At 49.2% G+C, this 25,985-nt stretch overlaps 1 long non-coding RNA gene across 1 annotated transcript in view; it reads right to left on the reverse strand.

The window, feature by feature from the left end:
* Positions 1–4,419: 4,419 nt before the first annotated feature.
* Positions 4,420–25,985, reverse strand: part of LOC101947955 (uncharacterized) — a 64,876-nt gene continuing 43,310 nt past the window's right edge. Inside the window, exons 5-9 of the long non-coding RNA XR_010595389.1 lie at positions 21,968–23,949; positions 17,964–18,113; positions 17,499–17,584; positions 10,558–10,726; positions 4,420–4,485 (exon numbers count right to left, since the gene is read on the reverse strand). This is a non-coding gene — a long non-coding RNA (uncharacterized LOC101947955). The remainder of the gene's footprint in view (positions 4,486–10,557; positions 10,727–17,498; positions 17,585–17,963; positions 18,114–21,967; positions 23,950–25,985) is intronic.

Here is a 25,985-nt window from a genome sequence, read left to right on the forward strand (position 1 = left end):
CCCTAGCACTGCCTAGGACAAATTTAAGCCAGACACTAAAACTGGAGATTTCTTTTTTAAAAGTTTTTAAAAGAAGTGAAACAGCCACTACGTTAAATGTTCCAATAGTATAAAAACAAATTGGGTGTGAATTCTCACAATGATTGTCAATCTCCCTTTAGAGAAAAAACAGGAACATATTCCCCACTGGCAATCCCTTTCATAATGCAACCGAAAATACGGAGTTGCTAATAGGAGCCTCTGAACATTCAAAGTCAACAGATGGCGCCACTGCAGAAGCCTTTGCTTGTCTTTCCTCTGGGGTTCTAAAACAGTTCTGATGTGGGCCTAATCTTACAAAAATTGTTCTATGGACCATTTCCTCACCTCTTCGAGATCAGGTAACGCCTTCGTGGCAGGTACAGCAAATGCTTCCAAAGAAAAGTAGTACTAGGAACATATTGACAGTAATTTCAGTACTAGGAACGTGAGATCTGCCTGCTCACTGAAGACCACCATCAGGTCCTCCATGTGCCACCACCGATACATAAACCTCAACTTGGGACCTGCTGGTTTAGAGGCACGTACAAGGAGTTAACTTTTACAACAAATGCCTATCCTTTCTTATGGTGCAGGTTTTTTTCAGTAGCTGTGCCTATCGGTAGTAGTAGTTCTTTCCTGCTCAAGTCTCTATGCCTTCTTTCATTCCTTAGTGGAGTGGAAACCTACAGGTTATATTGACAAAACACAATTACATTAAAATGAGAGCAGAAAACAAAAACAAAAACAATAGACTGTATAAACAAGTCAAGGATTATAAACAGATTGGTTCACAACCTCCAAGATGTATCCCCCTCTCTGGTGGTACATGGAAGTAACAGAGCATGTGGGAGCCATACACGTTCTTCTTCAAAGTCTAACTAAATCATTACCCCTATGGTGCAGAGGGGAACCTCCCGCCAATCATTCCATCACACTGTTTTTAAGCTGGGCTACATATAACAAATGAATTCATTTCCTTAAGAAGCCATTGGGCGATTTCTATCATCTAGGATTTTAGGCCTTCCTGTGGGAAAGCCAACCTTAGGGGGATAAAAAGGGAGGAATACGCTACTAATAGATCCCCACTTAAGCTCGCCATTATCCTTCCATTGGTAGGCAGGAGGAAATAGTGACAGGTTTGTCTCCAGCTTTCATCATAGAAACAGATGAGGCTCTGGTTTCTGTACAGAACACAAGGTGTTTCCACACAATGTCATTTTTGTGCCACTGATATCGCAAGCTACACCCACTAGAGCTGTACTAGCACTGCCCCAGCCCAATGTGTGCATGCTCGCTAAAGGCCCCCCACGTGGATCACAACTGTACAAGGAACAACCCAAGAGAGAAGTATGTGCAAAAGCATCTTACTCCATGGCACCTCATCTCACTACCATGTGGCACAAGTAAGAGTCCCATGCAGATGGCTCTATCCCTGCACGAATCCTCTGCAGCAGACTCCGAGCAGTTTGTAAGTAACTTTCCTCAAGCAAGAGACTAGCTGTTTGCATATATGCTGCAGGGGAGCTGGAACTAGGGGCAGTGGGGTGCCCAGCATGAAGTAATATTAGCAAGCGAATGCACGGTTTCCATCATACATGGGGTTTACAGTGTTGTTCAATGGCTTTCAGCATCCCCACTATAAAAATTGTTCCAGCACCCCTGAATTGCTGTTACCATAGGTGCCAACCCCCTGGGGGCTCCAGGGCTGGAGCACCCACTGAAAAAAATGCTTAGCACCCACCGGCAGCCAGCTCCCTCCCTCCCTCCTCAGTGCCTCCCATCCACCAGCAGCCCAGCTGATCAATTCCTCCCCCTCCCTCCCAGTGCCTCCCACCCGCCACAATCAGCTGTTCCACGGCGTGCAGGAGGCGCTGGGAGGCAGAAAGAGGAGCAGGGATGAGGCACACTCGGAGGAGGGGACAGAAGGGGGTCAGACGAGGTGAGGAGGGGGTGGGGTGGGGTGGGAAAAGGCAGGGCGGGGGTTGGGGAAGGGGTGAGGGCAGGACCTGGGGAGCAGCGGCGGCGGCAAGAGGCGGGGCGGGGGTGGGAGCTTAGGGGATGGGGGCGGGTGGGGCCGTGGGCAGAGTGGGGGGGGTTGAGTAGCCCTGGAACCCAGAGGAATCCGGCACCTGTGGCTGTTACTGTACAGATTTCCTGAAAAAGATGATTTGGCTCCCCTCCCATTACCCTGTGTTTATTTTGTCACCTTAGCCTGTCCTAGTATTCACACTACTTATTTCCCTCTCTCCTCAACAGCTTCCCCTGAACTTCACCCTGGTGGGGAATACACATCTCCAACACCCACAGAAAGTAACCGGAGAATGGGAAACATTGCAGCCATGGCTATCTGGGGGGTCTGGTAAGTCGGCCACAGTGGTGGAGGTACAGAACGTCACAGCATGAAAACGTTATGTTTCTTCGGGCAGAATTAGACCCTCACTAGCTGAGTACCATCTTTCGGAAACAGGCCATCGGCGGGCGCCCCCCGCTGGCGGCCTGGCGGCCATCGGCGGGCGCCCCCCGCTGGCGGCCTGGCGGCCATCGGCGGGCGCCCCCCGCTGGCGGCCTGGCGGCCATCGGCGGGCGCCCCCCGCTGGCGGCCTGGCGGCCATCGGCGGGCGCCCCCCGCTGGCGGCCTGGCGGCCATCGGCGGGCGCCCCCCGCTGGCGGCCTGGCGGCCATCGGCGGGCGCCCCCCGCTGGCGGCCTGGCGGCCATCGGCGGGCGCCCCCCGCTGGCGGCCTGGCGGCCATCGGCGGGCGCCCCCCGCTGGCGGCCTGGCGGCCATCGGCGGGCGCCCCCCGCTGGCGGCCTGGCGGCCATCGGCGGGCGCCCCCCGCTGGCGGCCTGGCGGCCATCGGCGGGCGCCCCCCGCTGGCGGCCTGGCGGCCATCGGCGGGCGCCCCCCGCTGGCGGCCTGGCGGCCATCGGCGGGCGCCCCCCGCTGGCGGCCTGGCGGCCATCGGCGGGCGCCCCCCGCTGGCCTGGCGGAAAGCCGACCAGAAGCGATATGGCTGCAGCTTTTTAAGGCCCAGTCGCCCTGGCCAGGCGTTCCTTTTCTATGGCTGGAGAGTTCTGCTTCTGGCACAGCAGCTTTCTGCTCACATACCCGATGGGATGTCTCTCCCCCTTTCCGTCAATCTGCATTGGCGCCACACCCAGCCCTCTTCTGAAGCGTCAGTGAACACCAGAAAGAGCTTGTCAAAGTCCTGCTTTACCAGCACCGAGCCCTTGACCAGAGCCTCTTTCAGAGCACAGAGACCCCTCTGCCACTGCGTGGTCCAGACCACCTTATCTGGATTTCCCTTCTTACATACCTTAGTGATTCGGGTGGCTATGAAGCTAAAGTGGGGAACGAATCTCCGGTAGTAGCCCGCCATCCCAATGAAAGCCTGGACTTGCTTTTTCATCTGGGGAACGGGCCCATCTCTGATCACCTCCACCTGAGCCGGCTCTGGCTTTAGGCAGCCGCCCCCCCATTTTGTGGCCCAGGTCTGACATCTCTCACAACTCCCGCCCCCGCCCACCTTTGCACTTCCCAGCTTTTATAGTCAGACCTGTGTTCTGGAGCCAGTTCAGCCCTTGTTTAACCTGGGCCACATGGTCCTCCCAGGTCTGGCTAAAAATGCAGATATCATCACTATATGCCAAGGCAAAATTCTCCCTCTGAATGAGTAACTGGTCCACCAGACGCTGGAAGGTGGCAGGTGCCCCATTTAGGCCCAAAAGGTAGGACCAGGAACTCTTATAACCCCAGAAGGGTGATAAAAGCAGATTTCTGCCCAGCATCCAGATCCAAAAGGTACTTGCCTGTAGCCCTTGGTGAGATCCATAGTAGTGAGATAACGACCCCCACCTCCCCGTCCCGTCTAGAAGATCATCAGGCCTAGGCATGGGGTAGGCATCGAACTTGGTGATGGCATTAAGCCTCCGGTAATCCGCACAAAACCAGATTGACCCGTCCTTCTTGGGGACCAACACTATGGGAGAGGCCCAAGGGCTGGAAGACAGCTGGACCACCCCTATAGCCAGCATGTCCTTGACCTCTCTCTCCAGGTTGGGCTTTTTTCCCAGTGACCTGGAACGGGGAGCATCTTACCGCGGGGTGGGCTCCTGTCGCCACCTGGTGGACAGCCAGGTTACTGAGCCCAGGCTCGTTGGAGAGCAGCGCCTCTCGGATCTCAGCCTACTGGGCAGGGGTTAGCTGATCTGAGAGGGGAATTGATTCCGGCGAAGGGCCGGCCCAGTCTCAGGGAATAGATCCACGAGTGGGTCATCTTCCTGCTCCTCCCGCTGGCCACAGATGGCCAGTACCAAATTCTCCCTGTCAAAGTATGGCTTCAATCACGTTGACATGGTACACCCAGTGGCTGTGAGCCCAGTTAGACAGTTTCACTACATAGTTTACCTCATTCAGCTGTTTGATGACCTTGAAGGACCCATCCCAGGCAGGCTGTAGTTTGTTCTGTGGATATGACGAAGTGGGGTTTTATTTATCTTGTTATGTTGCGTGCGAGTCTTACTGTCCTGTACTAATATTGTGTGTACCTTAGTTTCCCAGTGTAATGCACCAATACTTAGCTGGTGGGAATTGGGAGTGTGATTTTGCGGAGGCCCTCAGGGCAGGTGAGACTGCCCAGCTATTTGCATCTATGTAACCTGAGACCCAGGAGGGGGGTGCGGCCAGGTGACACCTTTGGCCTGCGAAGTGAGACCAAGAAGGAGGAGGGGCATCAAGGGGAGCGTCCCAGGTCAGGTGGCTGGAGGCTGGCAGTCTGCCTCGGGAGACTGGAAAAGGGGAATCCAGGGCGTCTGGCCCAGGATTCCCAAGATGGACTTGGCTGAAAGGCACACATGTTTGTAATAGTTACGTCTGTTCTACGCCGTGTTCCTGTCAACGAATAAACCTTCTGTTGTACGCTGGCTAAGAGTCACCTCTGACTGCAGAGTTGGGGTGCAGGGCCCTCTGGCTTCCTCAGCAGCCTCGCCTGGGCAGACTTGCTGCGGGAAGCGCCTGGTGAGGAAGGGGCTGCTGAATGCTCCAAGGTAAGACCCAGGAAGGTCGAAGCTCTGTAAGCTTCTTGCCCTGGAGACAGTATGCTCAAAGAGAGGAGGCATGCTAGACCAGAGTCCTGCCTGGCTTCGTAGGGAGCAGTTCCAGAGCATCGCCCGGTGACTCCGGGACAGCTGGTGCAGAGGTGGGATCAAACTGCACCCCGTGGACAGAGCATCCTGCAGTAAGTGACTGGGGAGCAATAAAACAAAGGGGGATTAGCGAGAGATGGGCATGCTGGAGGCTCTGAGAGGTGCAATTCCAGGAGGCGGAGGAGCCTCCGGCTTAACCCCCAAGAAAGAGTGGACCCCTGAGAGTGGCTGTCACACTGAAGGGGTTCCTCCCAGGGATTGTGGGGAGCTGAGAGAGTACAGGCCTGTGAGTCCATGACCCCTTGGGAACAGCATGGAGATGGCCTATACCCATGTCCTTAAGAAGGACATTGTAGAGCTGTGCAGAGAGAGAGAGAGGGCCGCGCCTTGGAAAATTCACCAAGACACAGCTGATTGCCCAGTTGGAAGAGAATGATCACTCTAAGGAGCCAGTTCCTGAGAGAGAGGCTGGGAGCAGCCAGGCAGCCCATCTCTCCGACCAGCAGGGGATCTTCCCGACCGAGTTCCCCGTTGGTGGAGCTGAGACAGTTGGAGTTGGAAAAGGGACAGAAACTGAAAGAGCTGGAGGACCATGAGAAGGAATGGGAGGACCGTCAGAGACAGAGGCAGCATGAACTGGCGATGGCAGAGCTGAGAAGCAGAGAGACCCCTACCGTGGTGAGTGCGGACGGGCCCAGGCTAGCTAAGCCCATAGGGAACTCAGATATAAGAGTGCTGCCACAGTTTAAGGAAGGGGATGATAGAGGTGCCTTCTTCACTGCCCTTGAGAAGGTCTGCAATGTGCACCAGGTTGACCCTGCAGACATCTTTGGCATCTCACCCCCTTACTGGGTCCCAAACCCACAGAGATGTTCAGCCAGATGGATGAGGTGGAAGCAAGGGACTATGAACTGTTCAAACAAGTCCTGCTGCGCAAGTTTGAGCTGACCCCCCGAGGCGTACAGGAAAAGGTTCCTGAGTGTGCAGAAGACCCAGGGGGTGACCTATCTGGAACTGGTCACGCTGATTGGGAAATACACCCGCAAGTGGGTGAATGGGGCGGGGCCCAGACCAAGGAGGACGTGATTGAATTATGGAGCTGGAGCAACTGTATGAACTCTGCCCCCCTGACCTGAGGATGTAGTTTGCAGACAAGAGGCCGAAGGACCTGTGCCACGCAGGGCTGCTGGCGGATGAGTTTGTAGTTAGCAGGTCGGGCACTGGAAGGGAATCCCAAGGGGACAGGCCCACGTCAGTGCAGAAGGTGGGGAGGGGGGGGGTCACCCAGGGGCTTCCCTGAAGGAAGTCTTGGAGAAATCCCTCCTGAGAGGCACAGCCAATACCAGAGCTGACCCACCAGCCCCTGGAGACCAACGGGACCTGAGGTGTAATTACTGTGGGCAGGGGGGCCACAGATGGGCCCGGAGCCAAAAGCTCAGGGACAGAATGAGCAAACCGAGCCCTCAAAGGGGCTGGATCCCCAGGCAGGTGGGACTGGCAGTTTAGCAATGGCCCAAGAGGGAGAAGTCTTCCAGGCCAGCTCCTCGGGGAGGCTTGATGCTCAGTGTACAGGGTGGGTGTGGGGCGGCCCCTGAGGAGCGAGTGCCTCATTCCCCTGGAGGTGGATGGGAAGCAGGTCACTGGGACTTGAGGTGACACTGGCCCGGCCCGAGGTGGTGGCCCCAAACCGGCTGGTGTCCAACACCTACCTAACCCTGACGGGTGTCTGCGAGCCCCCATTTAAGGTACCCATGACCAGGGTACATCTGAAATAGGGGGCCAAGGAGGGCCCCAAAGATGTGGGGGTGCATTATCAGTTGCCTACCGAGGTGCTGATGGGGGGGGGGTGACCTGGCAGATTGGCCGGGCAGCTCCCAGAGTGCCCTAGTCATCACCTGTAGCCAGAGCCAGCGAAGGGCATTCTGCCCTGACATGGGGGGCGGTGGCCTGCCGGGGGTGCAGGTTCCTACCCCAGCGGGAAAAGAGTCATTGGGGACAGGACTTGGCGGGGCTGCGGCCTGGGACCCAGCCACTGAGAGGGAGCAGGTCCTCATCCCTTCCCCAGCCGCTGAATTCCAGGCCGAGCTGCGGAAAGATCCCTCTTTAGAGAAACTAAGGGAACTTGCTGGCCACAGCCCGGCAAAACCCCTGGGGGTAGGCTGCCTGGAAAGATTCCTGTGGGAGAAGGGATTCCTGTCTTGGGAATGGGCTCCCCAAGGGGAAGTGGAACTGGGGGAGGGGGGGGGGGAAGGGAGGAGATCAGGAGACAGCCAGTGGTCCCCCAGAAGTACTACCGCAGGCTACTGTACCTGGCCCATGCTGTCCCTCTCTCGGGATACCAGGAAATCCAGCGCACCAGGCAGAAGCTGCTACAGAACTTACACTGGCCTGGGATCTTTGATGCCATCCAGCAGTACTGCAGGTCCTGCAATCCCTGCCAGAGGGTGGGGAAGGCCCAGGACAAGGAGAAAGCAGCTTTGAGGCCCCCGCTCATCATAGAGGAGCCTTTCCAGAAGGTGGCCGTGGACATAGTGGGACCCCTCAGCAAGGCAATTCGGACAGGGGAAAAAAATACATTCTGGGGGTGGTAGATTTCGCTACTCCCTATCTTGAGGAGGTGGCCTTGTCTGTTTTCAGCAGAGTGGGGGGTTCCCCAAGGAGCTCCTTACAGACCAGGGCTCCAATTTCACGTCAACTCTGCTCCGGTGCTTGTGGGAGAAGTGTGGGGTCCGACGCACCTGGGCCTCAGCGTATCACCTTCAGTCCAACGGGCTGGTGAAGAGGTTCAATGGGACCCTAAAGATGCTGCTGAAAACCTTCATGAACCAGCACTCACAGGACTGGGACAAGTTGTGATGTTATTGATATAATCTGGGACCATATAGGTCATTGTTGCAACCAAGGTCCTGTAGTGACACCAAAGCTGGTATAAAGGAGGTCAAATAAGGTCTCTAAGACAAGGTTCTGGTTTGCTGGTTATGTTTATGCTATCTGGATGCATAGATCATTGTTGTATTTAAAGTTAGAAGTATTGGCTCTATACTGTCTGTATTTCATAATTATGCTGTGCTTCTGGGTGACACCCCAGACAGGTTAGTGTCAGCTCTGCCTAGCCTGCTTGATGGCCCCTTAAGGACCACCGGCTATACAACTGACCCATTGAGAGAAGGCAAATATGCCTTGCAACTCAGCAATGTAGGGAGGGACTTGCCCATGTGACTCCAGACTCCATTTTGCTGTAATTTTCCATAGTAAGGACAAAGAGGTGTTCTTACACCTGGAAAAGACTATAAAAGGCTGATGCCTCATCTCCATCTCGTCTTCAATCCTGCTTCTTACCTCTGGAGGGACTTTGTGTAGAGCTGCCGTTTGTAGCAAAGGACTGATGACCCATCCCAGCTGGGGATGTACTCCAGAGACTTGATTTGAACCTGCAGCTTAGTCTATCACGGCTACAAGCCTGAACCAAGAACTTTGCCATTACTGTATGTCATTGATTCCATTTAACCAATTCCCTCTCTCATCTATATCTTTTTTCCTTTTATGAATAAACCTTTAGATTTTAGATTCTGGCAACAGCGTGATTTGTGGGTACGATCTCATTTGTATATTGACATGAGTCTGGGGCTTGGTCCTTTGGGATCCAGAGAACCTTTTTTTCTTTTACTGGGGTATTGGTTTTCATAACGAGTGGCACTGTTGGTGATACTGGGAAACTGGAGTGTTTAAAGGGAACTGCTTGTGTGACTTGTGGTTAGCCAGTGGGGTGAGACCAAAGTCCTGTTTGTGGGGCAGGTTTGGTTTGCCTTAGAGGCGGAAAAACCCCAGCCTTGAGCTGTAACTGCCCTGTTTTAAGCAATTTGTCCTAAATTGGCACTCTCAGTTGGGTCCTGCCAGAACCAGCATCGTTACAGTGGCGTAGTCGTGCTAGGATCCACAGAACCAGGTCAATTAAGCTCTGGGTCAGAACCCCACGCGATCCAAATTTGAATTTTGGGATTGAGAGTTTGGTTGGTTAAAGAGCAGTTGCAACGGGTAAGCAAAGAGCATATGAGGGCCTTGGCAAAGAAGCCCTGGAAGATTTGTGTTCAGAAAAGGGGATAAGCTTTAGAAAGAAAGCTACAAATCAAGAACTGAGAGAGCTGTTAATGGCCAGTGATCCGGGGGCAAGAGCGCAGCCCTTACCGGCGGCTACAGAAGATGCAGAAAAAATGAGAGTACAGAAGGTAACAAATAAACTGTAACTTGAGCATGAAAGGAATCTAGCAGATCTTTGATTGCTGGAAAAAACCAAAAAACAGCTGAATTAGAAAGAGAAGCTGATAAGAGAGAAGAAAGAGCTCGTAAGGGGCGTCTGGAGCTGCTGGCTGCGGAGGAGAAAGCTCCACAGATGGAACAGGAGACGGCCAAACTTCAGCTCCAAGTAATGGAAGAGTGGAGCACCTGGTGCTCCACTTCCCCACCGCCACAAGCAAAACTGGGAAAGGACGTGTCCCATTGACAATGATACTGAGGATAGAGAGGAGTTTTTGTCTACCTTTGAATGCCTCTGCAATCTGTACCAGATCCCTGATGATCAGCGAATGCCTGTCCTGCTGGCCAGACTGACTGGAAAAGCCAGGGAGGTATTTAATGGACTGGGGGAACAAGAAGCCTTGGATTATGAGCGGTTTAAAGATTCTGTGTTAAGGCCGTTCAAGGTTACTCCTGAATCTTACAGAGTTAAGTTTAGAAAGTTTAAAGTGTCTAATGATTGCACTTCTGTAGAATGTGCTCATAAGCCCATGGGCTTTGTTAAAAAGTGGGTTGTGGGAAGCAAAGGCGCATGGGAGTTTTGAAAAACTGCTGGATTTAATAATTTTGGAACAACAGTTCTTGGACATTGTGCCTGACCACGTGAGAGCAGCTGTGTGTGATAGGAACCCTGAGTCAGTCCTACGGGCTGCAGAGATTGCGGGTGCCCATACCCAAAACAGGGCTCGAGGAGGGTATAAACCCCCAGGGAAAACTAATCACCATTCTGCCCAGTTCAAGGGGGTGGGGGGAGGGGAGGAAAAGGATTTAAAAGTAAACCTGGCGCTGACTAGTCTAAAGGAGCTCATGGGGGCCCAGAGGATAGGAACTCTCACCACAAGAATAAACAGGTTAAATGCCATCACTGTGGTGTGCTTGGCCACATGAGACCAGATTGCCCGACCCTGAAGGGCAGCCCAAAACCAGCAACCCCAAATGCCACGGTAAATGCTAATCCTGTTATAAACTCACAGGCAAGCCACACACAGCCCACCGTTGGTGCCCTGTGTGCAAATGCTGTTTCTGTGGTCTCTGAAGAATTTGACCTTAAAACTCATATTAAAGCTAAATATGGGGAAAATAATGCAGAGTTTATTACCAGTGCAGAAGTGAATGGAGTAAGGTGTATGGCATGGAAGGACACCGCAGCCGATATTACTTTGGTTAAAGCAAGTCTTGTCAGGGAGGAAGATTATTGGCCAGATGAAAGTGTAACTGTTGTAGCCTCAGCTGAGTATTTTGTCAGGGCGTCTTTGGCTCAAATCCACCTGAAATGGAAGGGATTTGAGGGCACCATGGTTGCGGGAGTAAAAAACACAATCCCTAAGGATCTTATGATTGGAAATGATATTAGAGCTATGTTCAGTCAAGTTAGCACAAACCAGGCACAGGAGAGGTTGTGTCTAAAGTTGTGTCTTTGGAAGGTTTTTCCAAAGGTTTGTCTTTGGAAAGTAGTAGTTTGGCTGTGAACGAAGTTTCTGAATGTCTGCCTGCCTGCCTAATGTTTCAGAAGTGAATCTGGAATTAGATCAAGCACAGAAAGATCTCATTGGTCAGGAAAATGTTTCTCAGGAGCAGCTTAAAGTGGATGGACAGATGGAAGCCCCAGCTGAGGGAGGAAAGGGTAGATTTTTAAGGGGTAATGAATTGGTGGCTAGTACAGCTTATACAAGTGAACCTGAAAAGGGTAACTCTCATTTGCAGACAGTAGCTCAGGGTAGTGAATAGAGCAGCAGTTTATCTGTTGGGAGTGGAAACGTGTCTGGTAAAGAAAGTTTGGATGAGCCTAGACAGCCTTGTGAGCTGATGGCTTTATCTAGTCAGCAGTTTGGGAAGGCAAGGATAGCGGAAAATGAGGGCCCCTACACCTTACTTGTTTCCTGTGGGGAGAATTGTGACAGTGAAGGAAATGTGCCTGTGTCCGTCAGGGGTATTTTAACTTGCCTACGGAGGAATCTACCTCGGTCTCCAAGCAATTGTCTGTGAACAGCCCTGCGTGCCGGGACAAGGGAAATGAGATCCCAAGCTGCGTGTTTGGAAAAGGAGAATGCGGCTCCGGCTCTTCTTTGTGAAGCAGACAGAAGGTGCCTTTCAGCCTGTGATGGTTGAGGATAGTGCAGTGGTCTCAGAGTTGGTTCTGGATTCAACTAAAGCCCAGGAAGGGAATGGTCCTAAGTTTGTGTCTGCTAGGGAGAATGGCACTGTAACTAGGTTGCATCCAGTTAGCGTCTTAGCAAAATCCCAGAGACCGGACAATTCTGGTGCTTGTATTTTACCTGTTGCTAATGGGTGGTTGGAAAAGGATGTAGCAATTCTGTCTGATCAGGGTGATATCCTAGCCAGGACACCAGGAGAGCAGAAAGGTGATTTGATCATGTTACCTACTGATGGTGTGGAAACTTGTGGCAAGAAGGAAAAACTTCCTGAACTTGTGTGTGGCTAGCTTGTTGGAAAGACACTAGTGTTGGGACAGGAATGTCTCCATGCTAATTCCTTAAATGAGCAGTCTGTGCTTCAGGGTGTGACAGATTTGGTTACTGGTGTTTCAGAGCAGAACAGTTTTATGGCTGAATGCTTGAGGCCGGCCACAGGGGAGAGCAAGCAAACTCTCACCCTCAGCCTCTTGGGATTTGTGTGGTCTCTCTTTAGGACAGAAGTCCAGTCTTAAAATTGGTAGCAGCTAAGAATTTAAAAGCTAGTGTTTGCGTTGATGCAAATTACCTGACTGACTGGGAGAAGACAGACTTGCTAATAGCTGTTAGCACAGACAGCGCACCCAATCAGCCAGGGAATTCTGTTAAGCAAGAGAAATCAGGATTTAAACCTTCAGGACATGGAGGAAAGAGAGTACTTACTTTTGCAAAGGGAAGCCCCACGTTAACCCTAAAATGCCCAAACCCCAATGGTATGGAGCCAAAGGTGTGGCATAACAAACAGGATTGTAAATGGACACTTGCAATGAATTTGTTCTTATTGCTAACGGTAATTTTTGTAACTGATGTGTTGCTATTACCAAGAACTGTAAAAATGTGCAATGTGCCTAATCTGGCGGGGGCGAGAAAAAACAAACAAAACACACCACCTTGAACATGTTAAAAGAATTACATGAGAACATACTTTATGTTAAGGGCCTTGTTAAACTGATAATTCACAGTTGATGCCTGTGAACAGTATTGGAATTTTCAACGGGGGAAAAGACATTCCAAACCTAATGTGCTGTATGAAAAGGGAAACCGAGGCATACTACCACACTGCTGTCACGGCTAAATGCCAGGATTCCTATACTATAGACAACATTAATCTCTACATAGACTTGATGTTAACTGGGTTCCAAACATTGGCCAGAGCTTGTATGGATAAAGTAGCTATGTTCTTTAGCATTTGGCAAAAGAAAATGAAACATACAGAAACCATGCTGCAAGAGCAGATCCAATCCATTATTGTTCTAACCAAGTTTTACCTTGAGTTTGTAAAGAGATTAAATCAGGTTATTGAACGGGACTTGGATAAACCATTTCTGTTTTACACGAATACGGCTTCTAACCCAATACTAGCTGTAGTGAGACGGAACCCAAGGATGGGGGGCTCTTGGGATGTAGTCAGTGATGTTGGTGTCATCCCTTCCTGCATCAGTTTTGCATTGGGGGTGTGACATTATTGATATAATCTGGGACCATACAGATCATTGTTGCAACCACGGTCCTGTAGTGGCACCAAAGCCGGTAGAAAGGAGGTCAAATAAGGGCTCTAAGACAAGGTTTTGGTTATGATTATGCTAGCTGGATGCATATATCATTGTTGTATTTAAAGTATTGGCTCTATACTGTCTGTATTTCAAAATCATGCTGTGCTTCTAGGTGACACCCCAGACAAGTCAGTGTCAGCTCTGCCTAGCCTGCTTGACGGCCCATTAAGGACCATCGGCTATACAACTGACCCATTGAGAGAATGCAAATACGCCTTGTAACTCAGCAAAGTAGGCAGGGACTTGCCCATGTGACTCCAGCCTCCATTTTGCTGTAGTTTTCCATAGTAAGGACAAAGAGGTGTTCTTACACCTGGAAAAGACTATAAAAGGCTGATGCCTCACCTCCATCTTGTCTTCAATCCTGCTTCTTACCTCTGGAGGGACTTTGTGTAGAGCTGCCATTTGTAGCAAAGGACTGATGACCCATCCCAGCTGGGGATGTACTCCAGAGACTTGATTTGAACCTGCAGTTTAGTCTATCACTGCTGAAAGCCTGAACCAATAACCTTGCCCTTACTCCAGTATCAGAGGGGTAGCCGTGGTTGCTGCTTTTTACAGAGTCAGACCGAGGCTCCTGGGGCACCTTTAAGACTAACAGAAGGATTGGGAGCATAAGCTCTCGTGGGTAAGAACCTCACTTCTTCAGATGCAAGATGACTTGCATCTGAAGAAGTGAGGTTCTTACCCACGAAAGCTTACGCTCCCAATCCTTCTGTTAGTCTTAAAGGTGCCCCAGGAGCCTCTGTTGCCATTACTGTATGTCATGGATCCCATTTAACCAATTCTCTCTCATCTATATCTTTTTTCCTTTTATGAAGAAACCTTTAGATTCTAAAGGATTGGCAACAGTGTGATTTGTGGGTAAGATCTGATTTGTATATTGACCTGGGGCTTGGTCCTGTGGGATCAAGAGAACCTTTTTTCTTTTGCTGAGGTATTGGTTTTCATAACCATTTGCCCCCATACCAAGTGGCACGGTTGGTGATACTGGGAAACTGGAGTGTCTAAGGGAACCGCTTGTGTGACTTGTGGTTAAGCCCGTGGGGTAGGACCAAAGTCTTCTTTGTCTGGCCGGTTTGGTTTGGTTTGCGCAGAGGTAGAAAAACCCAGCCTTGGTCTAACTGCCCTGTTTTAAGCCATTTGTCCTGAATTGGCACTCTCACTTGGGTCCCACCCGAACCAGTATTTACCCCAGCTGTTGTTCCCCTACTGGGAAGGGGCCCAGAAATCAACCGTGTTCTCTCCTTTCGAGTGGCTGTATGGGAGGAGAGTAAGGGGACCTGTGGACTTGTTGAGGGACGAAGGAGAGGGGAAGGCCTCCCCTGATGGAAAATCAGAAGTGGAGTATGTACTGACTTTCTGGGAAAAGCTTGCTGAGCTCATGGACTTGGCCGGGGAGAATTTAGCCAGGGCCCAACGTAAGCAAAAGGTCTGGTACAACCGCCCAGCGCGTTCCCGCTCCTATGCTACCGGGGACCAGGTGACAGCTCTCATTCCCATCAGAACGAACAAACTACAGGCTGCCCGGGACAGGCCCTTTAAGGTCCTCAAGCAGCTGAATGAGATCAACTATGTAGGGAAACCCTTGCGGCCAGAGTCAGGCGCCAGCACAGTGAGAGTCCATGAAAAGGTTACATTTCTTCTGGGATGATTAGATCCTCAACAGCTGAACACGTCTTTATGAAACTTATTCAACATAAGAATGGCCATACTGGGTCAGACCAAAGGTCCAGCTAGCCCAGTACCCGGTCTTCCACCAGTGGCCAATGCCAGGTGCCTCACAGGAAATGAAAACAACAAGTCATCATGCGATCCACCCCATCGCCCATGCCCAGTTTTGGGCAAACAGAGGCTAGGGACACCATCCCTCTTTCCAACAGATTTTGCAATTTAAAGCAGATTCACCCAGTCCTTTAACTGCCATCATAAAGACACACGTACATATGCTGGACGTGGACGTTAGAGAAGCAAACTTTTACATTCCTACCTTTCTTGTATGACTCTCCGGGCCAAATGTTTAACAGACCTCCTTAAAGGCTTCAACATTTGTAGGCAGATTTCTTTGCATGGCAAATTGATCAGTTACATGTAGTTTCTGGATTTGCCTAAGGCTTTGTGCAAATGCCAAGGTTTGGCCCTAAAAGATCTGTTAGCTAGCAGTCAACAGGAAACTAAAACCTACTTCTAAAGCAGATAACTAAGTTACCTATGGACTTTGAAATATTGGCCCCACCTCCTCAGTATCTACTGCCTGTCCATTAGTCCTTCCCAGAAGGTCAGTAACAAGAGTAGCCACTTTTATAAAGAAAATATGGGCATGCCAAGAAAAGACACCATCAAGGTGAGTTGTCCTAACCCCCTACAACAAGGTATCATGTGTATGTTAAATTGAGGGGAAGACAGTCCCTAAAGTAACAGATGTTTGTTTGAGACTTCCAGCTATGCACAACAGAAGCAGGAAACAACCCCCCTGCCCATCCCAGATGAAGCCCTGGCTGCAGCAATACATGCCTTTACCTTCCACTCTACTGCCTCCATCAGCCCAATCGAGATGAAGCTTCAATTGGTCCAGCATGCTGGCCAAACTCCTGACAGCATCACCTTGGCAACAGCTTATTAGGCCACGGTCAACGCTCTGGAGTGTCTCCCCAGTGCTGGATTTGCTTTGCGGTCCTAGGCCTAATCTATAAAGCCCCAATAATGTGAGCTAGATCAGGGGCTCTGTGCAACCCTTCAAGAATACACCAAGCCACACAGGAAATATGACTGACAGAGCTTGGGGGGGGGGCGGAAAAACAAAACAACAACAAGCCCAGCACTCACTGCACAAGTTACACTTCCCTCTGGAGCCGAGAGCCCTCGTCTGTGGAGCATCCCTCTGCTGGAGATCAGGAAGAGCCCATATATTTTACAAAATAAAATGTTGGAACATCCTTGAAGGCCTGCCCCAATAGAGGACAATGGGGCAACCGTCTATTTCTCGAATGGGACACATTTTGAAAATAGATCCCAGAGGGCTCCTTTCTATACCGCAATGAACAATTCTTGTTTTAAATAGAATGGTGTTAGCCACCTATATAAAGTACTAGAGCGATGGCTGTTTTACTGTTGGCTAGTGTAGATACATACCCAGCAGCACTTGGCCATGGCACCAGCTGCACTATTACCTAGTGCTTCTATTTTGTGAATTACACTGGGGGGGAGGGAGGGGGAGGGGGATGTGATCCTTTATGTAGGTTTATTTTCTTGTTTGGGGAATCACGGCTTGCTATGCCAGTGAACAAATGAGTCAGGGGATCTCAGGTCTCTTTGCACGTATGGAATAGGCACATGTATGTATGTATGTATGTATGTATGTATACAAATGAACTGATGTCTGCATGAATATGTTCTGCTTCACCCCAACCCCCCTACTCTTTGCAGTCCAGCATCTTGAGAGTGACAAACACACAAGCAATTCTGAACCATGCAGGTTATGACCTCAGACAGTTAGTGAGCTGGTGAAAAAGGAGTATTTAAGAAAGCATATAATTACAGGAAAATTTAAATGCCACAGTTTTTGGCAAGAGTAGTTAAATCGGGGCTAAGGAAACTGAGGCATTTAGACATACATGCATACCTGGTTGGATGGTCTCTACACTATGCTGTTTAAGACCCTTTATCAAGACTTTCCATTGGCATTTATACCTGGGAAGAGGAAGAGTTCTGATCTTAGGTTGAAATAATCCTGGGAAATGTAGTTCAGCAAGGGACTACAATCATTTGCATTCGCTGAATTGCAGCATCAAGTCTGTTCTATTATTCTGAGCTACAATGGCTCAGAACTACTCTACCACAAAAGACCCCACATTCCTTCTGCCTTTGAAGAACATAATTAGGGCACTGACAAACATTTAGCATCAGATTTTCAAAAGGTAGAATGGTGGGAGCTGGCAGGTATGGAGCACTTTTGAAAGTCTGGCCGCTTCACTAAAGCGCCCAAATGGGAACCGAGCTCTTGAAAATGTGGCAACAAGGGATCAATTCTGCTACAGCACATACGTCCGCTGTCTTAGTAGTAAAGTTTCTCACTGGATTCAGGGGATGACTCATGGAATGAAAGTAAAGGAGAGAGGAAGCCAGCCCTTAATGCACAGAATGGGCCTTTTCTAGTGTGGAGTTTATTTATTGTTCCAAGGCAGCACAATTTATGTAGAATTAAAACAAACAAAGACAACCTACAACCAAATTTGGGCTAGGCCAGGAGCTAAGTAAATTCAAAGGTTAGCAGCACAATTATTTATATGACTTACCAGCAATACTTATCCCATCCAAAAAAGAAGAAGTTCCAAGTAGGCAATCTTTGAGTTCATTTTGTATGACATTTCTTCCAAAGGACCTACGGAATAGGGAAGTAAACATTTCAAAAGCACGTGCAACCTGGAGTTGTTCCCCCACCCCCTGAACCGTGTATCCAATATGGACAAAGTAAATCACTTCATGTTAACTTGCTGTTGAAAGAATCCCTTCTGCAGAGAGGGGTCTAGCAGCACATGTACTCACGCAATATAGAAGTGGCCAAGGTCAGTCAGTCAGTCATTTACTGTTCACCAAAGGTGCTGTCATCAGCTGGATGTAGACTAGGGCTGAGATACAGTGCTTGCCGTGAGGGGTAGGAAAAGAGAGAGCAGACAAGGAAAACTACAAAAGTGTAGTTGTTTCAGACACGCTGCAATTAAAGGAATTTAAGAAAAAGCATTGTAACAGGGTTTACTCACCACCCTGCACTGCCTCATGGCCAGGCATGGCATCACGGTATCCTTGTGGGGTAGCAGCCCTTGTCAACAGTCACTCTGGGGCTGTGGTGGTTTCTTTTAGATAACTCACCCCTCCAGCCAGGGCACAGTCTTTAGTGTGGATGGCTGACCCTGAAAGGAACAGACTAAAGTTCTAAACTCTCTTCATAGAAATCAAAAGCTTCCAGCCTCTCCACAGCTCTTCTTCAGCAAGGTCACATTCAGACTGCAGCCCCCTTACTGGGCTCAGCTACCCTTGTACACCACTTGCTGAGGGCTGGTAGGGGAATCCAGTCCCAACCTCAGTCTCAATTCTGGGTTACAGCCCAGGGCCCTGGACTGCACAACCAAGTCAAATCCTCTACCCATAGTGCAGTTTTCCATGCACCATTTCCTTCCTCACCTCTTTCCTTCCCTTCTCGGTCTCCCAATCTGTCCCCTGGGTGCTCACTCAAGCCCCTGCAGGCACCTTTTGACTCTCTGCATTCTCTTTCCTCCAGCCCTTCCTCAGCTGGGCCCACTCAGTAGTTAAACCTGGGATCACCTAATTTCTCTCAGGTGGGGCCCATTCTGTAATCAGGGCTGGCTTAGTCAGAGGCTCTCTATTATTATCTCAGAGCTCTGGATGAGCTCTGAGAGTTGATCTCTCTCTTTCCATATATATATAAAAAAATTATTGTCAGGCTTTGGCTCTGATCCTCTTACACCAATCACTGTAACTGACTTCTACTCTGGGTTATCTGTTTTCTTTTCATGCTATTGGGCCAGCCAATGGTGCCATGCTGCATTCCATGAGCTGAGGATCTGCCCATTGGTCTCATGTTGGGCCAGATTCTCTCCCCCTTATGTTGACTAGTACAACACCCCACAAGCAAGCCCCATTGAAATCAGTAGTTAGTAGAGTGAGGTATTACTCAGTGTGAGTAGGGGTGACAGAATCTTGCCTATTATGTCTAACTAGTCTTTCTACACGTAGCAATATCAATTAAAGGCTGTTTTCTAAAGATTACACTTTTAAAAGTAGATTTTTCTCCCTGCCTAATGCAGCTGCCATCTTGTCCTTAAGATGCAGCATGTTACAGTCACTCTGTTTTCTCGGTCATGGAAAATTTCTCTTTGTTCAGTCTTTGGGCCCAATTCTGAGAAGTGCTCAGCACCCACTAGTTCAGTGGGAGTTCAGGGTGATCAGGACCTTGCAGGAAGTGGTTAGTGTCTCTTAGGGTTAAGCCCTTTCTTTGATGTTTTTCCTTGACCTGAAATGAAAACAAATCTAGACCGAAGAGTATGTTTTACTCTGTGAGTATGAGCATGAAAAACATCCTTCCTGAGACGTGGAATCACCTTTCCCATAGCTTGGCGGTTCTTCACCTTGTGTAAGATTTTGTGTTTAGGTAACAACTATAGCACCTCGGTCTTGTCTATTTATGTCCTTCTGCTTGTACGTCAGTCTGTGTTGTGATTAGGGTGACCAGCTGTCCCGATTTTATAGGGACAGTCCCGAATTTGGGGTCTTTTTCTTATATAGGTTCCTATTACCCCCCCACTCCCTGTCCCGATTTTTCACATTTGCCGTCTGGTCACCCTAGTTGTGATCCTGTGTGTCATATCAGTGCACTTGCATTTCCTCATACATTATACAAAGAAGTATCAGACAGATGTTCAAGGAGCAGATTTATACCACACAGATTTATACCTGGGGAGAACTGATGCATTCTGACTTGCATATTTAGTCTATGTTTTTGAAAGTCAGAAAATGTCAACATAAAAGCTAGTTTAACATTTGATTATTTTCCAAATGTCAGTTGCATTGATGCTGCAATTATCTGCGCATTTGACCATCACCAGCGTGAACCCACAGTCAAGTAACCGAAAACAATCACCCCACTAAATATGAAATTGGTCTTTTGTGAAAGGAGTTGTGCGGAAGGGTTGCCACGTTGTCAGAAGTTCAGACGAATATAGGCCGAGATGAGCTTTTCTTTTAGCCAAAAAGTTCCCCGAGGTTGGAAAGCCCCTCAAGAGAAATTAGGATTAAAGGGGTTTAGTTGATGGCCCTTACTGGTTATCTAACACAGTTTTGGTCTAACAGGGAGATGAAGCTATCCATAAAAGGAAAAGTACAGGCAAGCTTGACAGAGACCGAGAGAGAGAGGAAAAGGAGGAGAAATGATGTGGGAAATAGGCCATGACATTTGTTACGGTGCCATAATTGTTAGATGAACAGTAGGAGTAAGGGAAATATAGAAGATAATTATTTAGACCTAGTGGGAAGATCTGTTATTTTCTAAAAGGTATTTCTAGACTGGACAGCCCAACAGCGTTTGGCATTTTATAAAACCTCTAGCTTGGTGAAACAGTTTTTATATTGGTGTCAGGACAATAAAGAGAACAGTGTCTAGTAGAATGGAGAAAACATCCTCCCCAAAACAGAAATGGTGGAACAGTAAACTGGGTGCCTTGTATAAATATACAGGGATGAACGCGAAGAAAAAAGACACTAAAAATTGTGAAAAGAAACCACCACAGGAAAAATCCGTCTCTCGCTTAGCAAGAAAATGAGGCGAGAAACACAGAACACATGGGACCAAATGGGGCCACCTCTCATCAAAGCTCAACAATCTGGCTTTGGGTGGACTGTTTTGCCCCTCAGCCTGCTGGGTTGCCAAGGAATAGCTGCAGTGGTGCTCTAGTGGTAGAGACAAATGGGGTTCCTATACACCTCATCCATTGGTTGTCACCTACTACAGCACAGAGCCGTCTAGTGGCTACACCCGCAGCCCTCCATTCTGTTGCAAAGAAAGGCACGACAAGAGTTCAAGGGCATAGAGACTTCCCAGCACACACCCTGCTCTCAGCACAGTACCGCTATTCTGCTTGTATTCTGGTCTGGTATATAAACAGAGGATAGGGCAGCATGTGTGACTTAATATAGTGGTTGACTAGTTTCTAAAATGTTTGGCAAAAAAATGTTTGGGAGGTTTCCTACTCTAGGAGGTGCCGGCTTTCATTCTTTTCCACAGCAAAACTGAGCAAAACGGAAGGATGGGTAATCTGATTTCATGAGGTCTTGCCCAAGAAAAGCAAGTATGTCTTAGACCACTTCACCTTTTTACATTGTAGAGACAGTCTCCCTTTGTACAGCTTATAGCCGGTCTACAGTATCTTCTATCCTGAGATGCAGGACTGAAGGAGATAGGCCTGGGAAATACTTGAGTAACCGCAACACATTTTCAGTGTGTATATTTTCCTCTCATAATGCGCTTGAACTGTTTTAAGCATTTTGCTCAATTTTACATAAGGTGGTTACATCTTTACAAAAGGAAATATGATTGTATGTATAATGTACACGTACAATGTAGCATGTGCAATATAAAGTGATGCTCCCTGGCCAATGCAATGTTATAACAAATATATACATGTGGGACTCAGTTATGGCTCTAAGAGTGGGACGGGGGAGCTGCACTGCCTGAGTGGTGGAGGTACAGAACATCACACCATGAAAATGTTACATTTCTTCTGGGAGGATTAGACCCTCAATAGCTGAACACATCTTTATGAAACTTGCGGCCACCGTCGATACCGCCTCTGGCCTTGCAGCCAAGCAAGTCGGTTTGTACAGCTTTCCTCTGGGTGTCTTCTTAGGGAAACGACCCAGACTATCTACACCTACATGCTGAAATGGAACCTCAATTATGGGGAGTGGCTGGAGAGGGGCCTTGACCTGGTCCTATTGCACCTGGGAGCCATACAAACTCTTCCTCAAAGTCTAACGTCTTCATTACGCCTATAGTGCAGAGGAGAACCTCCTGACAATCATTCCATCACACTGTTTTTAAGCTGTGCTATGTGGAAGAATCTTTTCATCTACTTAAGAGCCATTTGAGGTTATCCATCATCTATGACTTTAGGTCTTCCTGTGGGAAAGCCAGCCACAGGTAGATAAAAGGGGAGGAAAACACCACCAATACATCCCCACTTAAGCTCACCTTTATCATCCCACTAGCAGGCTTTCATCATAGAAATAGATGACCCGATGACTTCTGCACGGAACACAAAATCTTTCCACACAAAGCGCCTGAGTGTCCGCATCACTTCTAGGGCTTTGTGAGACCTGCCTTCTGGTCCCGATCAGCGTGGTTCCATTACAGCCACCCTGCCAGGGCTGCCCCAGGCTGGAACAATGGGTGCTGGGGGTGTGAAGCTTTAAGTAATAAGAGCCACCGAAACATGGTCTCATCGTATACTGGGTTTGCAGTTTTGTTCATTTGCTTTCAGTACCCCGCAACATCTTCCCCTGGGATTTCACCCTGGTGTGGAATACAGATGCCCAACACCGCTGGAAAATCATGGGAGAATGGGGAGCATAGCCCAGGACAGTCTGGGGGCTCTGCTAAGTCTGTTTTCTCTGCTTTGCAGTGTGTCTTTCAAAAATTTGAAGCAAAAATCTCAAATTTCTTATAAAAGTGCAGGAAAACTTGGGAGACTCTAACCAAATTAATGTGCAGAAAAATGTTTTCATGGTTTCTTCGTGTGATTTTTCTTTTCTTGTTGAATTAAAACACATTTCTCTGCAATGATGGAAACTCCAGCACAACAGTCTGCGCTAGGGCTTGAGATCCAGAAAATGAAACGTGACCACAGGAAGGGAAGAGAATTAAACAAACCAGAAGAATTCCCCTGCCCAAGCAAAGGGGAAGGCAAATGTTAAAAGAGAAGGAACCAGCAAAAGTGGTGAACACTGAATTTCAATTTTTAAAAAAATATTTGAATTCTTTCATCCCAGGGACACACTTGGTAAAAAAATACCTAATGTGACTTCTCTGCATAACCTCCTTCTGACCACATTGGAAATCATAGTCATCCATGTGGGTACCTCTCTAGCATGTTTTATTATCCTAATTGCTCATCCTGTTTTATGATTTATTCTCAATTTTTCACTACTGTCAGCTACTTGGAGTGATCAACAGGACATGATATTCACACCTTTCAACTACATCTATTCCTCAGCTCCGGTAGGAATATTAAGATCGGGAAATAACAATTAGTTAAGGTTTCATTTTCTCAGAGCACACTCTCTCCTATAGTTTCACAGAAGGAAGAGACCGACGGTTTGTGCTGTCTACATTTTAAATGTGCCGTCTAAATTGGAGGAAATGGTTAAAGTTGAGATTTGCCAATATTTTTGAGGGGCCTAAACCTTTCCTCCAGAGACCCCCCTGTCCCTAATCACCCCTAGGACTCCCACGGCCTATCCAACGCCCCCATTCCCCATCCCCCGACTGCCCCGCCCCCCAGAGCCTCTGAACCATCCAAACCCCCCACTCCCTGTCCCCTGACCCTCTGCCCCTTATCCAACCCCTCGGCCCCGGCCCAGCACCTTTAACACACCGCTCAGAGCAGCGTGTCGAAGCCAGACACGCTGACGCGCCGATCCGCCGGAGCGCGCAGCCCCGCCCCCCAGAGCGCTGCTTTACCGTGTTATATCCGAATTCCTGTTATAACGGGTCGCCTTATATCGGGGTAGAGGTGTACTTCCCCTCCACCCCTAAAGTACTCTGACTTCTACATATGTAGTGTGTTTCTATTATGATCAGGGTTGCTATTCATTCATCTGTCCTCATGAGAACTATTTCTAGTATTTCAAGGTTTGAGAAGCTTCCTAGAGACTTTAAAAAAAAATATGAACATACTAAATGACTTGCGAGCTTATGTGTGGAAGAGATATTTTCATTTAATTTATTGAGATCAATTCAATGAAAATTATATTTTTTCCCTTTGTATTTCAACCATTCCCTATTTCATTTCAGCTCCGGCTGCTGCAACTACTGAGGTTAAAACAGAAGGATGCAGTGGAATCCCTCCTCTCTGCTGATTCTTCCCACGGTGACTTCTAACACTCCAGAACGCTTGACGTGTTATGCGATACATTCACTCTGTCCTCATCATATAGCGGAGCTTGAGAAGTTTCCTAGAGACATTTATAAAATATGTGAACTGAGCATAAGACTTGTAAGATGATGAGGTGTAGAAAGATATTTTCATTTCATGTATTGCCGTTAATAAAGGGAAACATTTATTTTTCCCTTTGTGTTTCAACCAACTCTCATTTCATTCCAGCTGAGGATGCAGTGACTACAGAGCTTAAAACAGTTGGAGGAAATTGTATCGTGCAGTGGATTCCCTCCTCTCTACTGATTTTTCCCACAGTGATTTCTAAGGCTCCAAAATGCTTGACCTTGTATTATGCAATACACTCACTCCACAATGGCAGGTTTCAGAGTAGCAGCCGTGTTAGTCTGTATCTGCAAAAAGAACAGGAGTACTTGTGGCACCTTAGAGACTAACAAATTTATTAGAGCATTCTTAGTCTCTAAGGTGCCACAAGTACTCCTGTTCTTTTCACTCCATAATGAAATTCCAACTGTCCATATTACAATTTATGTGATAATACTCTGTTGATTTACTCAAAGTTTAAATTGCAAAATGAAGGATATCGATGCAAAAAAGTTACAAGAAAATTAAGAAAGGGTTAAACCTTAAACATTGTTGACATAATGTGTTTGCTATATATTTCTGTGGTTCAACTCTTCTCTGATCAAAATCTCATGTCTGAATTGTAACAGGCAGCTTAAGCACAGTATAACAGCATAACAAATATGAACTGGAAAAAACTTTGCAAGAAAAAAGATGTGCATAATTTTCCTCTAATGTCAGAACGAAGGGAGAGATTTCAGGTGGCCCCAAGGGGTTTTCAAGCCTCGAGTGTCTCTGAAGGGGAACGGCAAGGTGGCAATCTGGGAAATCTTCCTGCTGCTTTTGCAAAAATCTCTCTGAAACGACCTGAGGTGAGAGTTCCATTCAGATATTCCAACACAGACTCATCAGCAAGTTGGGCATGCGGAGACATGTTTGGTTGCAGTGATGGAAAATGGGACTCTCTGACCAGGAGGTAAGGACCATAGGCGTGCGCAGCACATTGCATTAGGGTGTGCACCCAGGGATTTTTTTTTTTTTTTTGAAAGGCGAACATCATAAACGGCTGGGTGTGGGAGGGGGTGCTGTGTGCGGGAAGGGGCTCAGGGCAAGGGATTGGGGGGCAGAGGAGGGGGTGTGGGATGTATGAGGGGGCTCAGGGAAGGGGGTTGAGGTGCAAGAGGGGGCGGAGTGCGGCAGGGGGCTCAGGGCAGGGGTTCAGGAGGGGTGCAGTGTGCAGGAAGGGGCTCAGGGCAAGGGATTGGGACAGAGGAGGGTGTGGGATGTATGAGGGGGCTCAGGGAAGGGGCTTGGGGTACAGGAGGGGTGCGGAGTGCAGGAGGGGGCTCAGGGCAAGGGATTGGGGGCCAGGGTGTGGCAGGGGGCTTAGGACAGGGAGTTGGGATGCAGGAGAGGTGCGGCAGGGGGCTCAGGACAGGGAGTTGGGGTGCAGGAGGGGTACAGGGTGCAGGCAGGGGGCTCACGGCAGGGGGTTGGGGGCAGGAGGGGGCTCAGGGCAGGGGGTTGCGGGGCAAGGTGCAGGCAGGGGGCTCAGGGCAGGGAGTTGTGGGGCAGGGGTTGGGGGGCAAGGTGCAGGAAGGGGGCTCTGGACAGGGGGTTGGGAGCTCAGGGCAGGGGGTTGGGGTGAGAGGTGCAGTCAGGGGACTCAGGGCAGGGAGTTGGGATGCAGGAGGGGTACAGGGTGCAGGCAGGGGGTTCAGGGCAGCGGGTTGGGGGCAGGAGGGGGCTCAGGGCAGGGGGTTGCGGGGCAAGGTGCAGGCCGGGGGCTCAGGGCAGGGAGTTGTGGGGCAGGGGTTGGGGGGCAAGGTGCAGGAAGGGGGCTCAGGACAGGGGGTTGGGGAGAGAGATGCAGGCAGGGGGCTCAGGGCAGGGAGTTGGGATGCAGGAGGGGTACAGGGTGCAGGCAGGGGGTTCAGGGCAGGGGGTTGGGGTGAGAGGTGCAGGCAGGGGGCTCAGGGCAGGGGGTTGGGAGCTCAGGGCAGGGGGTTGGGGTGAGAGGTGCAGGCAGGG

Source organism: Chrysemys picta, unplaced genomic scaffold, assembly GCF_011386835.1.
Source record: "Chrysemys picta bellii isolate R12L10 unplaced genomic scaffold, ASM1138683v2 scaf83, whole genome shotgun sequence".
Taxonomy (NCBI): Eukaryota; Metazoa; Chordata; order Testudines; family Emydidae; genus Chrysemys; species Chrysemys picta.